Below are 12,384 nucleotides of genomic sequence, written 5' to 3'. Positions count from 1 at the left end.
GTAACAAACACCATTTTTACTTACATTGGTATAAAATTCATTATGTTATGTACAATCCCGTTATAAAAACTCGCTCTCATTCCGTTCCGCGGCAATGTAAATTGAGCTTAGCGGTAATAAGAAATCCTTCCTTTCTTGAAAGATCTATGTTTGTGCAGACTTCGCAAAATACGTCTTAGAAAGGGCAGAACAAGGAGTCTGTGCGTAGACGTGACAATAGATTCCCGATAATTTATTTCGTAGAAATGCATTATGGAGAGATTTCTAAGGATGTACTATTTAGATCCCAAAAAAATAATTTCATTTTTTGTATGTAGTATGGTAGACGCGTTGCTATGTAAACTTGCACCTTTGGTATAATAAATATGTATGATCACATCACATGATACATATGATCATATATTATGTGACCTTATTATGTCAAATGTTCTTTTATCACATAGACGTGACTAAAATAATATGAACTATATGAAATAAGTCATGAATAATTATGTAAAATTTCCTATGTATTTCTATGCATGATACAGCTCGTCTAAGGATGGTTGATAAGCCTTGGAAGAGTGAAAACTTTGTCCCACTTATCATAATATAACACAGGTCACTATTAAATGGCAGATAGAACATTTTTTATGACCCGTAAATGCCGCGGCCAATATCGATTGGCTATTACAATTATTTCGCCCCACAAGATAATCCCTTTATGGCTGCGACACGCAGAAGTGCACCCGAGTTATTGCAAAGTTTTTTTGGGGTCTCTAGAAGCATTTTAGAATACTAATTTGGGGGATTAATTATGGTTAAATATTAAATTTTTCTACATTTGCGACAGCACACGCAGCGTGCTATTGAGAAACTATGCAATACCCTATTAATAATTCTAATATGTACATACAGGTTTATTTGAAAAATACTAGCAACCTTGCACGACTGTATTACTAACATCATAAACAACAATATTTGTTCCAAGGATTTTAATAATTGACATTTGACTTTCGTACAAAAATATAAACATTTAAATACGTCTCTCAAATAGTCTAAACATTGCTAACTCTTCGCGGTACTATTATATAGTGGGTGTAGGGGTCGTCGAGGAGGGCGCTTGCACATTTGAACTTATTCTACCAATTACAGATCTAAAAAGTGTCAGACAGTACAACATAAACTAAAACGTTTATTTTTGGTAAATTTATTAGGTTTTGTTAAAAGTCATGGAACAAAAGTTATTGTTTATGATGTTAGTGATATAGTCTTGTGTGGTTGTTAGTATTTAAAAAATAATCCTGTATAGGCACGTTTATAATTTCATAATTTGATCTCACACTGCTCATGTAACGCGGAGTGTCACGTACCTACAACTCGGACACGGAGTCTTTCTTTAAACTTGTGTTAGCGAATCGTGACATTGATTTATTTTATTTTGTTAGAAAATTTACTTGGCGTCATTAAGAATTAGTTTCATCCAAATAAGAAATAAATCGATATCGTCATCATCGTATAAACATATATATTGTGAACAACAATTTGTCGAGACAGGACGTGGTTTTGTAATGTTTGGATTTATAGTGGAAAAAAGATCTATAATATAATTAGTAACAGTCACTGGAGTTTCATTTCTGCGTCTACGAAAACATTGTACTCGATTTAGGTACAGCGAGAGAAAAAAATAATTTTTCAAGATACAGGTTTAAAAATTCTACGAACGAAATTCGTCGATATTATTTATTCTTATATAGGAGAGTAATAAAATTGCAAATGGATTTACGGGTTAGTTATAAATGATAATTATCATAATAAAATTATCTTGATAAATATTCAACAACAGACTACCGTTAGCAAAGTCGTGTCGTGTGTTTGTATCAGGTAATGAGATCCAGACGTACCTAATACATGTGAATCTCAAAAAAAGTCACTAACCAAATCCTTTTTCCAATGATTTTCTTTCACGTTTATATAGTTTTGTCACTGTCATTTTTAGCCAAAATTAAAGAGAAAATACTATGAATTAGCATTGATAATTATCATAAAAATAAATATCTTGATTTAAAAATTAAAAAACAATGTCTTATAGATTTAGGCTGATGTAGACAGAGACTGAACTGAAAAATAAACATGGAATCTTCAGTAGATACAGCCTACGCGCTACTTCGCCTAGGCTTATTTTGAAAGCCCAATGTAATGTTTTATACTTTATTGTCTGGATTATGTCGTATTTCATCGAGAGGGCGATATACGTGTGTTTTTGTTTTTGTGAACAAACAAACGCAGGAAATTATTAAATTCATCTACGTCGGTTAAAGCGTACGCTGTAATGGCAATACATATCTTCATTAACCTTCTTCGGAAACGGATTACTCTCTTTATATCATTTTAATTGGGTATTATTCTTCCGAACACAATGATCATAGTCGCCAAACTCGATAGTCCTGTTAGCTAGGTTAATTTCAAAAAAATTAGGAAATGCACTGTAGTAGAAATAGGAACCGTAATAGAATGAAAGAGATAGATAATCGTGAATTTCTACGTCAAACCAACAATAGTCGTACCATGATAGAAATACGGAGCCGAACACCATGAAAGAGGTAGATCAACGTGAACGTTTCACGTCAAGCCAACGGATGTACCATGATAGAAATACGGGTTGTTGTGTAATGAAAGAGATAGATCGACGTGACCTTTTCACGTCACACCAACGAACGTGCAGCCCAACACAACCCCAGTTGAGAGATTGTCTACAAAATCAAATTATTTTTTTATAAATTCTATTATGGATTTTAAACTTTCATGGTTATTCAATGATTGTGGTTAATAATTACAGATTCCTAAACAAAGTCGGCAAAGTTTATTCAAAGAAGATTAGTGCGTGGATAGCGCTTTGGGGTAATAATTTAAAGTGTCAAAAATAAATGTTAGTACAACATAAATGTATGTATATAAAACAAATCTGTTACTAGTGATGACTATTTATTATAAATATACAGCCATCAGTGCGTAGGACATTAAAATTTACGGTCTTTCTAAGTCCTAAACAGGATTATGTTAATACATTTTGGTCCAGATTGCATAATTATTCATCATTCACTTTCTAAACTATTTTACTGAATGTATATAATCCTGTAAATTGCTATGCTTAGAATAACCCAACGATAGCTTAAGAGCTTGAAAGTAAGCAAAATTAATAGTATACTCATCAACAAGCCAAAACGAAGTCGAATTAAATTTCAAGAAACTTTTTCAATTCGCCTTTTTTTAAAACTCGAATGAAAGTGTAAATGAGTTTATGAAAAATCTCTTTCGCAAAATAGAAACATTGACTTCAGAAGTTTCGACGACCTACAGGTGAAAATATTTTATTAGCATTCGTAAATTTTGATCGGTAAAAGTTTCGAATCTCGAGGGAAAGATGACGTCGTAACCAAGGAACAATATCACGTAATTATTTAATTTTCGTGTGGGAAAGCGTGCTACATTTTTGCTTATTGATTTTTGCATAGATATAAACGATATCAACAGCAACGCGATTAAATGCGTTTGCGAAGTTTGGTACTATTTTGGATATGATGAGTGTTGCCACACGATGCGTTGCATTGGCGTTGCGACTTTGTAAAGATAAGATAAAGGATATAAGGAGGAAAGGTTGCCAAGGGGCCAGGAGACGTATCGTGGAGGGGTGCTGCGGTGCGTAAGAGCTATGCCACACGATGCGTTGCGTCGGTGTTGCGACGAAGTTGCGTTGTGACTCTGCGTTGGGCTACATATAAATCAGAACGACATACCACACGGTGCGTTGAAACGGCGCGCATCCGCAAGCAACTTATTATTCTGAAATCATAGCGTGGCATCGCTCTACCACCACGCTCTACACCATTCCTCGTGTGGCACTCGCTGCGTTGAGACCATATGGCATCGTGTGGCATCGCTCTAACTAAAGACAAACTCCATAACATTCAATGGACACGATTTAGAAAATAATATAGAGGGTCTTGATTTGGCAGATTTCATTATGAAATTGAAATTACACGGGTTAAAAATATTTAAATTGCCAAAAAAAGGATTCATCTCGATGTGTTTGAAAAATATCGTTAGCAAATTCTGATGCAACACACGTACGCACACACACTCACACGCGCGTATCTTCTTTATAATAGGCTCTTAGCACTTAGTATTTAAGAACATAATGAAGTTATAAAATTATAATCTGACTTGGGAGGCCTGGATACCTAAAATACAAATCTTTTGATTTAGTTTGAAAGGGTTGTAACCCAAACAACCGTGACCAATATCACGGCAGTAAAACAGGAAACTTTCGGTCCACAAATTTATTTAACGTGAAATAAAAGGTAAAGTAAAGAAAAAACCCTTATCGGGTTGTATCATGTTGAATTTCAGATAGACTGTTATTCGCTTATTATGGTCGACACATGATTTACATTGATTGTATTATGATTAAACTTGAAAAGAATAAAAAAAATTAGACAATTTGATTTAGTAGTATCCGCTATCGCGGTTAAGCGGGGAGTCACCGACGAAAGAAATAAAATCAGAATGCGAAGGAAAATTGAACATTTCAAAATTTTAAATTTATATGTGAGTAGAAGAAGAAAAACGATACGGCACTAATGGACAGAGGCGATACAAAACGGTGGGACGACGGTGTAAGGAGGTCACACCATCACAAGTTTAGGCTCCAGCTTCCACAAATCTATTCTGTTCTGTAACTTTTTTTAGTAAATACCAAGTTTAGTACTGTTTGTGGAAGAAGATAATATATAAACGATATTTATTTATTTATTAAATTGCAAAACGCCTTACTGGTCCGCCCGCCTGGAGTGAAATAAATCTTATTTACTTTAATATTTACAAAAGGTTTTTAGTGCGATGAAACTGTACATAAAGTAGTATTTTTCGATAGTAGAATTTTAAAATTTAAAATTTGAAATTTTAATTTGGAAATGATCTTTTGGATTGCTATCAACTTTGAATAGGCATTATTTAAGTGTGCATGCGCCATCGTCAACTCAGTTATAGTTAAGTGTAAACTTATTTTATCATAAAAAAACTTGTCGAGTTCATAGGTTTTCGCGATTGTTACACATGGGAAATGAAAGTATTTTTTTTCTGAGACATACATTCATAAATCCCATGTGGTTATAATTTCATCAGTATGCATCACCCTTACCCTTTAAAACCGGAAAGCAACAATGCTCAAATTACTATTTGGCGGCAGAAAAAAGGTAAGGTGGTACTACTACCCCCGAACGAACTCTTTCACAAGGAGCTCTGTTAAGTATTATCTAAGACATAGGTTCCCAAATTTTTTGGCTCGGCGCCCACTTAGGCAAGATAAAAAAAATTCAACGCTCACCACCACAAAAATAATAGAAAACACGTATTTTTTATATTAACTTAAAACAAAAAATCATAATAAGAAAAATACATATTATTTAGTGTACTTTATACAGATAAGTCAGTTTTTTTTTCAAATGCAGTAGCACTCCCTGAACAGCATCAACGCACCCCAATTTTGTTATTTTTTTATTTTTATAATATCCAGTGACGTCACGCACAAGTCGTGCGTCCGTTGGTAAGCTACACGCCTATCCATAACAGTTGTAATGCCACTTAGAGCTTTAAATCGCAAAGATTTGAGATGCACTGCCACTGCGCCCGTCACTCTGAGACATGAGTTAACAAGTCCCATGTGCCTGTAATTTCACCAGCACTATTATCCGTTAAAACCGGAATATAGTAATGCTGACATTACTGCCTTGCGGCAGAAATAGTTAAGGTGGCAGTACTTCGCTGGACGAACTATTTCACAAGGTGCTCTTCTGATACTGAACTGAAGTACTACCACCTCAGCTACTAATTGCTTCCGAGGCCTCTACCACCTCCCTAGGACCCTTCAATGTCCCCTGGTACGGTCTGGGATGATCTAGGATATAGAACACAATAGCAAAGTAAATGATTGTCGTCTTAAACTGGTCAGAGGTTGCGAGCGCATTCAAAACGCGAAACGTCTTTTTTGCTTTTATTGCACGGACTTAAAGCTTTTTCCAACAGACTCCCTTACAGATTTCTTACCGCGGTGCGACTTTTTAATATACTTTTGAAATCTTGCCTTGGAGAAATGAGAATACAGCAGGCTTGATCCACACGATTTAAGATAAAAGAGGAAAACAAAGGTTGTAACAAATAATAAAATAGTATAAAAAGGGGTACAATATTATATATATATTATACACATCATATAAAACTAAATGACACACAATATTCATCCCAAAATTATATAAATAAATAATAAATAACGCACACACTCAACATAACCCCGCACTAGGGAAACCCTGTGTCGCAGGTGCCATGGACACACACATAGACAGCCACAAATTACACCCAAACTCACGAGAGAAATAAATGTACGCCATACAAACATTTCTCCCGGCCCGGGAATCGAACCTGGGACCTCTGCGTGGCAGTCCGGCATGGTAGCCGTTCGGCCACGGAGGCAGTTGCCTATATAAAAATGGCCTATATAAATATATAATTTTAATAGTAATCGACGTGAAGTTTAATAACTAGATTCCCGAAAGTTATGGGAAATTATTAAGGTGTGTAATTCAAGAGATACGATAATTAGTAAATATTTTAATTCAGATCTCAACTCACTGTGTAATAAGTTTGCTTATGGTTTCGAGAATAGCGTGAAAAAGATATGTAATGATTGCGATGTACCTTTACTCCCTGATACATACTAAAGAACACCTACCGTATCATTGATAATGACACGAGCTAATAACAATATCATATTTACCATAATTAAACACTGAAATAAAAATAAAACTCTAGATAAGATAAGGGTTAGGGATTTGCAATGCATAACATCGGAAATAACACAAGTCATAACTCATTTAATTAACTGTTTTTTAGCCACGTTCTCATATCCCGACAACTTAAAGACCCGGCATTATCAGACCTATTCATAAAAAAGGACCTTATAATAACGTAAACATTTACAGACCGATTACAATACTTTCTAGCATTGACAAAATAGTGGAACGGTATTTAGGACACGAAATTAATATTTTTTTAATAAACAAAACAACAACTTCCAAAGGGGCCCCAGTACCTCCCAACTTCAGTCTAAGTTCACTGATGAAGTCAACGGGTACATGAACGCTCGCGAAGAGGTGGTCGTTGGCTTTATCGACTTCAGTAAAGCATTTGATACTTAACGGTACAGACGACTATTTTACAAGCTAGAACAGAATGGTATACAGGGTCCTCTTTTGGAATGGTTTCGAAATTATCATGAAAATAGACACACAATAGTACGCCTAGGAAATAGTCAAAACGATGAAATACCTCGAGGTACTGGCCAAGGCTCAATTCTTGGTCTTACTGAGTACGTGTTATACGTCAACGATAAGTGCAACATGTTTTCGGATGATTCCGTACACCAGTTCGCTGATGACACTTGCCTGATAAATCATAGTAAAGACATAATAGAGACGCAAAAAACAATGCAGCATAACTTCAGTAACATTTGAAAATGGGCTCAAGATGTAGGCTTGGTTATCAACGCTGACAAAACCATAATCATTCACATAAATTCCCCGTACAAGAAAACAACTCATATACCCACTATAATCGCGCATGGTCACCAGTGCCTGCATCACCAAACTTGCAAAAAGTTGTAATTGTTTGATGAATAACGATAAAATTCTTAAAATGCATAACAACAAAGTATATTTTTAGGCGTTGTAAAAAAATTCGTCTAATAACACACAAAAACGACGGCTCCAAGGTTAAGGGTTGAGGTTCTAAACAAATTTACGTCGTAAAATTGTTTAATGGCCCATCACGGCAGAATAGGGTGTTAGCGCGGCGAACTTTATTACGCAAATAAATTTCGTTCCTAGCATCTTATTTTTTTTACTACGTCTCTAACCAATCTTCTTGGAATTTAATTAAGTTAGCTTAAATTCGCCTTAATTGTTCAAAAGGGGGTTTTGTTTTTTAAAATCCATATAGGCAACAAGGAAAACCGTTGTTGAATAACATAATTGCTGGTCGCAGAAAAACTTTGTAGTGGAAAGAGATGTCTAGCAGTGGCCGCTTACGATACTGTATCTGACTGTATGCGAGATACACTATATTTTTTGATGATGATGAAACAAATTAATCGTCACTGCCAACTACAATGGGTCACATCCTAAGATTTCGTAACTGACACTGGCCCAAGCCTATATAGCAGCTGCCAGAGCCCAAGTGACCGTCATTAAGGATTTAACAATAATACAATGTGTCAAAGGTCTGAGAATTCAATCTTTTACATCATCAACGTCGCGTTCAAATTTGCAGTTTTTAAAGTGACAGTTTGTTTATTTTAATAACCTGCAAAATTTTAGGATGATTTGTCACCTGTGTGTTTCGCATTTGTTTGAGAAAAATCTGCATATTTTCACTTGTGACGATCATGGTGTACTTGTACTTGTACTTTTCTTGGGTCTTACCGTGGGGTTTTTTAGAGTATCACTATTTCGTCCTCCTTATCATAAGTAACGTAATCGACGACTGCAATCATCTATAAGTACATATGTTTTTATTTATATTCTATTTAGTTTCAGTTTTATTGTTAAGCAATATTAGCTTAATTGTCATTTTTCAAAGAAAAAATAGTAATTTTTGTGACTGTTACACAATGAAAGGCATTAAAATAGGTGTGGGTTTCACAAAAACATCACACGAGTGTTTTAATGCCTAGTTATGAACAATTACATACACTGCTTTATTTATACACATATTATAAGCTCTTTATGTTGTGTTCAAGAATCGCATTTTGCGACTGGCGATATGGCGGCAATTAAAAACTTTTCTCACGCATGTCACGCAACCGTAGTTTTTTTAAATTCATAGATAAATTAGAATCGGCTCAAACTATTATATCGTTCGATATCAAGTAACGTGTGAAATTTATCAAAATTGTGTGGTATTGACATTTCATTTCGAATAAAACTTCATCTCGACTGATGTTAGCATTGAGGTCGAATGAAATTGTTTTGTTTTTCAGAGATGTTCGAAATTTGAATGTAAATAATAAAATCGAAGTTGATGTTATTAGCAATAATAACATTTTCATAGATAAGAAATTTGTTCTAACAAAACAGTTTATCTTTATGCTGGTCGTAATTTGCGGTTTTTGAACACATCGTAGAGAGTTTATGATATGTGTGTAGATAAAAAAGTTTAAGTGCCAATATCTCGAAAGTTACCAAAATGCAATTGTGTTAGTTATGACCAGTGGTCGGAAAAAGATGTTCCACATTTGATGGCTTTCTAGAATAGTGACCTATCTCAAAAGCATCTAACTCTTAGACAAGCTGAGACTCGGCTGCGGTTCAAAGTTGACGAGTCGTAGACCATCCCAATATTGTCATGTGATTATTTTAACCAATAAAAAGCTTAGGATCTAAATCACAATAATATTTGTCATTTTCGTAATAAATGTCAGGTCCTAATAAATAAAAGGATCAATTTTGGATTAGGCCACTATTTTTGAAAGGTAGCGATATGTTGATTCACGTATAGACATAGCTACAAGCAGCGACATAGGGTTGTTGTAACCACCAAATATTAATTAATTATTTTTTCGAGTTCCGGATTTTCGGAAATGGTTTTACTGCATCCTAGGGCAGACTTGTGAAACTTCTGACCTAGGAAGTCGAAGTTGAATTTTAAAGTAATTCCAATGATGCCATGTAAAATAATGCAGTAGATAACTGACAGCCTTGTTGCTGTTTCGTCAATATGATACTTTTTTTTCTCTGCTTTGGTAAAAGACTGACTTTCTAACTTTTCTACTGCATTTTTTACATGGCCCCATTACAATTAGGTACTTTAAAATCCAACTTCGACATCCTAGGTGAGTAGTTTTGTCCTACGATGCGGTAAAAACATTTCCGGAAATCCGGAATCCAAAAAAGTAATTAATTAATATGCGGTGGTTTTAACAACTCTATGTCGCTCTTTATAGCCATATCTATTATGTGGGACCCCTTTTTCCGACCATTGGTTATGTATGACAAGGAGAGCAGCATTGCTGGTGTACTGCACCGATATACTCGGTGAAGCTCGAACGCATCTTTGACGTAGTCCGCTACTGCCAACTGTAGGTAGCCGATATTGCACATTAGCTACGCGCCAGACACGAATATAAACAACCGGCAGATCTAACGGTGTTTTGTAGAAAGGGCGAAAGCGCTATTTCGAAAAATTGTTCAATGGAACATGTTTTAGGTTTTCACGAGTGTTTTAAAATATTTACATCTTGTTTTAAAATATTATTTTTGTTTTACAAACTATAAGTTTAAAAATTTAATTTAAATAAGGTACTTGTGCCTATTACAAACTATACTTTTCCCGCAGATTTGAAATTCAAATGCATTCCATCTGCATACACGCTGTTCTCACCCTACTACTATGAAGTACACAATTTTCGTCTAATAGTATATACGACACCATTTTATTGTCGACCGTAAATCGATCTAATGAAGATCGATGTCTGACTGTTTTTTCGTAGATTGAGAAGGGACAAAATACACGTGATGGCATCAAATTTGGGGCTCCATCAATTGCCAGACACACGTTTAGGAGATATCAAGTTATATGGGAGCTATGACCCCATACATCAGTAGCTTTCTCGTTTATGTTTTTGAGTCTTTGACCTTTCTATTGATCATCTTTTAACACGTTCTTTTAACAGCGATGTTGTTGGGAGAACGCTTACCTGGTATTTGAGGAGGTCGCCTTCGAATCATTTCGCACCTTGGTGTAATAAGGCCATATATGCAAAATGATAACTTTTCTAGTGAAAATTTAAATTTTCTACGAACGAAATTAGTTGATAACATTTTATGCTTCAATACGTGAGTTATAAAATTTCAAAAATACATAATTTGTTTCCTGTAGTTCGTATTATTATTATAACTTTTATATGATAAATTCCACCAACGTTAAGGCTTCTAAAACCTAAATGCACTTTCAAGGAAAAGGTAAAGTAAAAAAAACTTCTTCTAGATACTCAAAAAAGGGTATTCTACAGCGCTTACTTTAGGTGGCGAAAACTGGCTACATAACATTGTGTAATAGCAACATGATTTACATATTTATTACTTTTATACAATATTCACAAAACAATTCAATTTGTAATTTTAGTTATATTATTAATATAGTTAAATAAAATCTAAAAAATATTATATTTTATTACATTTATGTTATATTTATATCATCTTTCGTTTAAATTATAAAACATGGAAATGGCATCAGCTAGTTGGTTATCGGAACCGCGGCACTCTTTAGGTTATAGCTAAAAATCAGCGGTTTGCTCCCGAGTAAACAACGACGCTGAGCTATGGCCTTTTAGCACTGCTACAGCAAACGTACTAGGTAAACTGGGTGTCAGACATAATAATAATTTCACCAGCACCCTTACCTTTCGAAACTGGAACGCAGTAGGCAGCAGAAATAGGTAAGGTAGCATTTGCCTGGACAAACTCTTTCACGAGGAGCTCTATTGCTACTAAAAATAGACGTTTTGACGTATACTGACCGCAGGGAATTTGGTTTTCGACGCTTTTTGTTATAACTATGTATGTTCGCTTACCTTGGTTTATGTGTTTTGTGGATAAAAAAATCTTTTTCACCTCACTAGCTCGGAAAGTCTTTCTTTCTCATTAGAAATCTGCGCTCAAAAGCGTTTTTTCCACGCTAACATGGAAAAGGTTTTTAAAGTTTGAACTTGACGATGGCTGTGGTGCACCCTTCTTTCGATGAAAAACAACATAATGACACTTTCAACTACGCGATTTGTCGTATATTATGTATGTAATCATTGACTTACAATTATATGGACGTCGGGTCCGCGCTAAAAAGTGTCCGCACTTGTAAGGCGCTAAAATCGTATACAGAGCGCCAAATTCCGCTTTAGTCTTCATTTGTTCGACTGACAGCGCGATACTGCGATGACATTACAATTTAAATTTCAAATAGGTTGACTTGGGACATTTTTTTCGTGCTTTTTGTATTAGACCCGTCGTCCATTTATTTGTAAGTCAATGTATGTAATATAAATTTATTGGTACAATTTACTCTTATTATTGTTGACATTAAATTGACAACGATAACTAATTGTGTTTATTAGAAGTTATTTGTTATAATTCAACTGGTTTTTTTTTCATGGTCCATTTTCTTCGCTATAGTGAAGTGAAAAGGTGTGTGTTTCGCACTGTTGCTGGCAGCAATGTTGTTTTGCATCTTACACCTTGAAACCTTCACTAGGATTCTTGTTTTGTCTTCGTCTCCTTCTTTTTTTTTTTTTTTTTTTTTTTA

At 34.8% G+C, this 12,384-nt stretch overlaps 1 protein-coding gene across 1 annotated transcript in view; it reads left to right on the top strand.

The window, feature by feature from the left end:
- The window catches only part of LOC113237999, a 33,226-nt gene that overhangs the window by 4,522 nt on the left and 16,320 nt on the right, over positions 1-12,384 (top strand). The window lies entirely within an intron of this gene.

This window comes from Hyposmocoma kahamanoa, unplaced genomic scaffold (genome assembly GCF_003589595.1).
Source record: "Hyposmocoma kahamanoa isolate Upper Pololo Valley unplaced genomic scaffold, ASM358959v1 103, whole genome shotgun sequence".
In the NCBI taxonomy this organism is placed as follows: domain Eukaryota; kingdom Metazoa; phylum Arthropoda; class Insecta; order Lepidoptera; family Cosmopterigidae; genus Hyposmocoma; species Hyposmocoma kahamanoa.
Note: the sequence above shows the minus strand (reverse complement) of the source record. Positions and strands in the feature narration are given on the sequence as shown.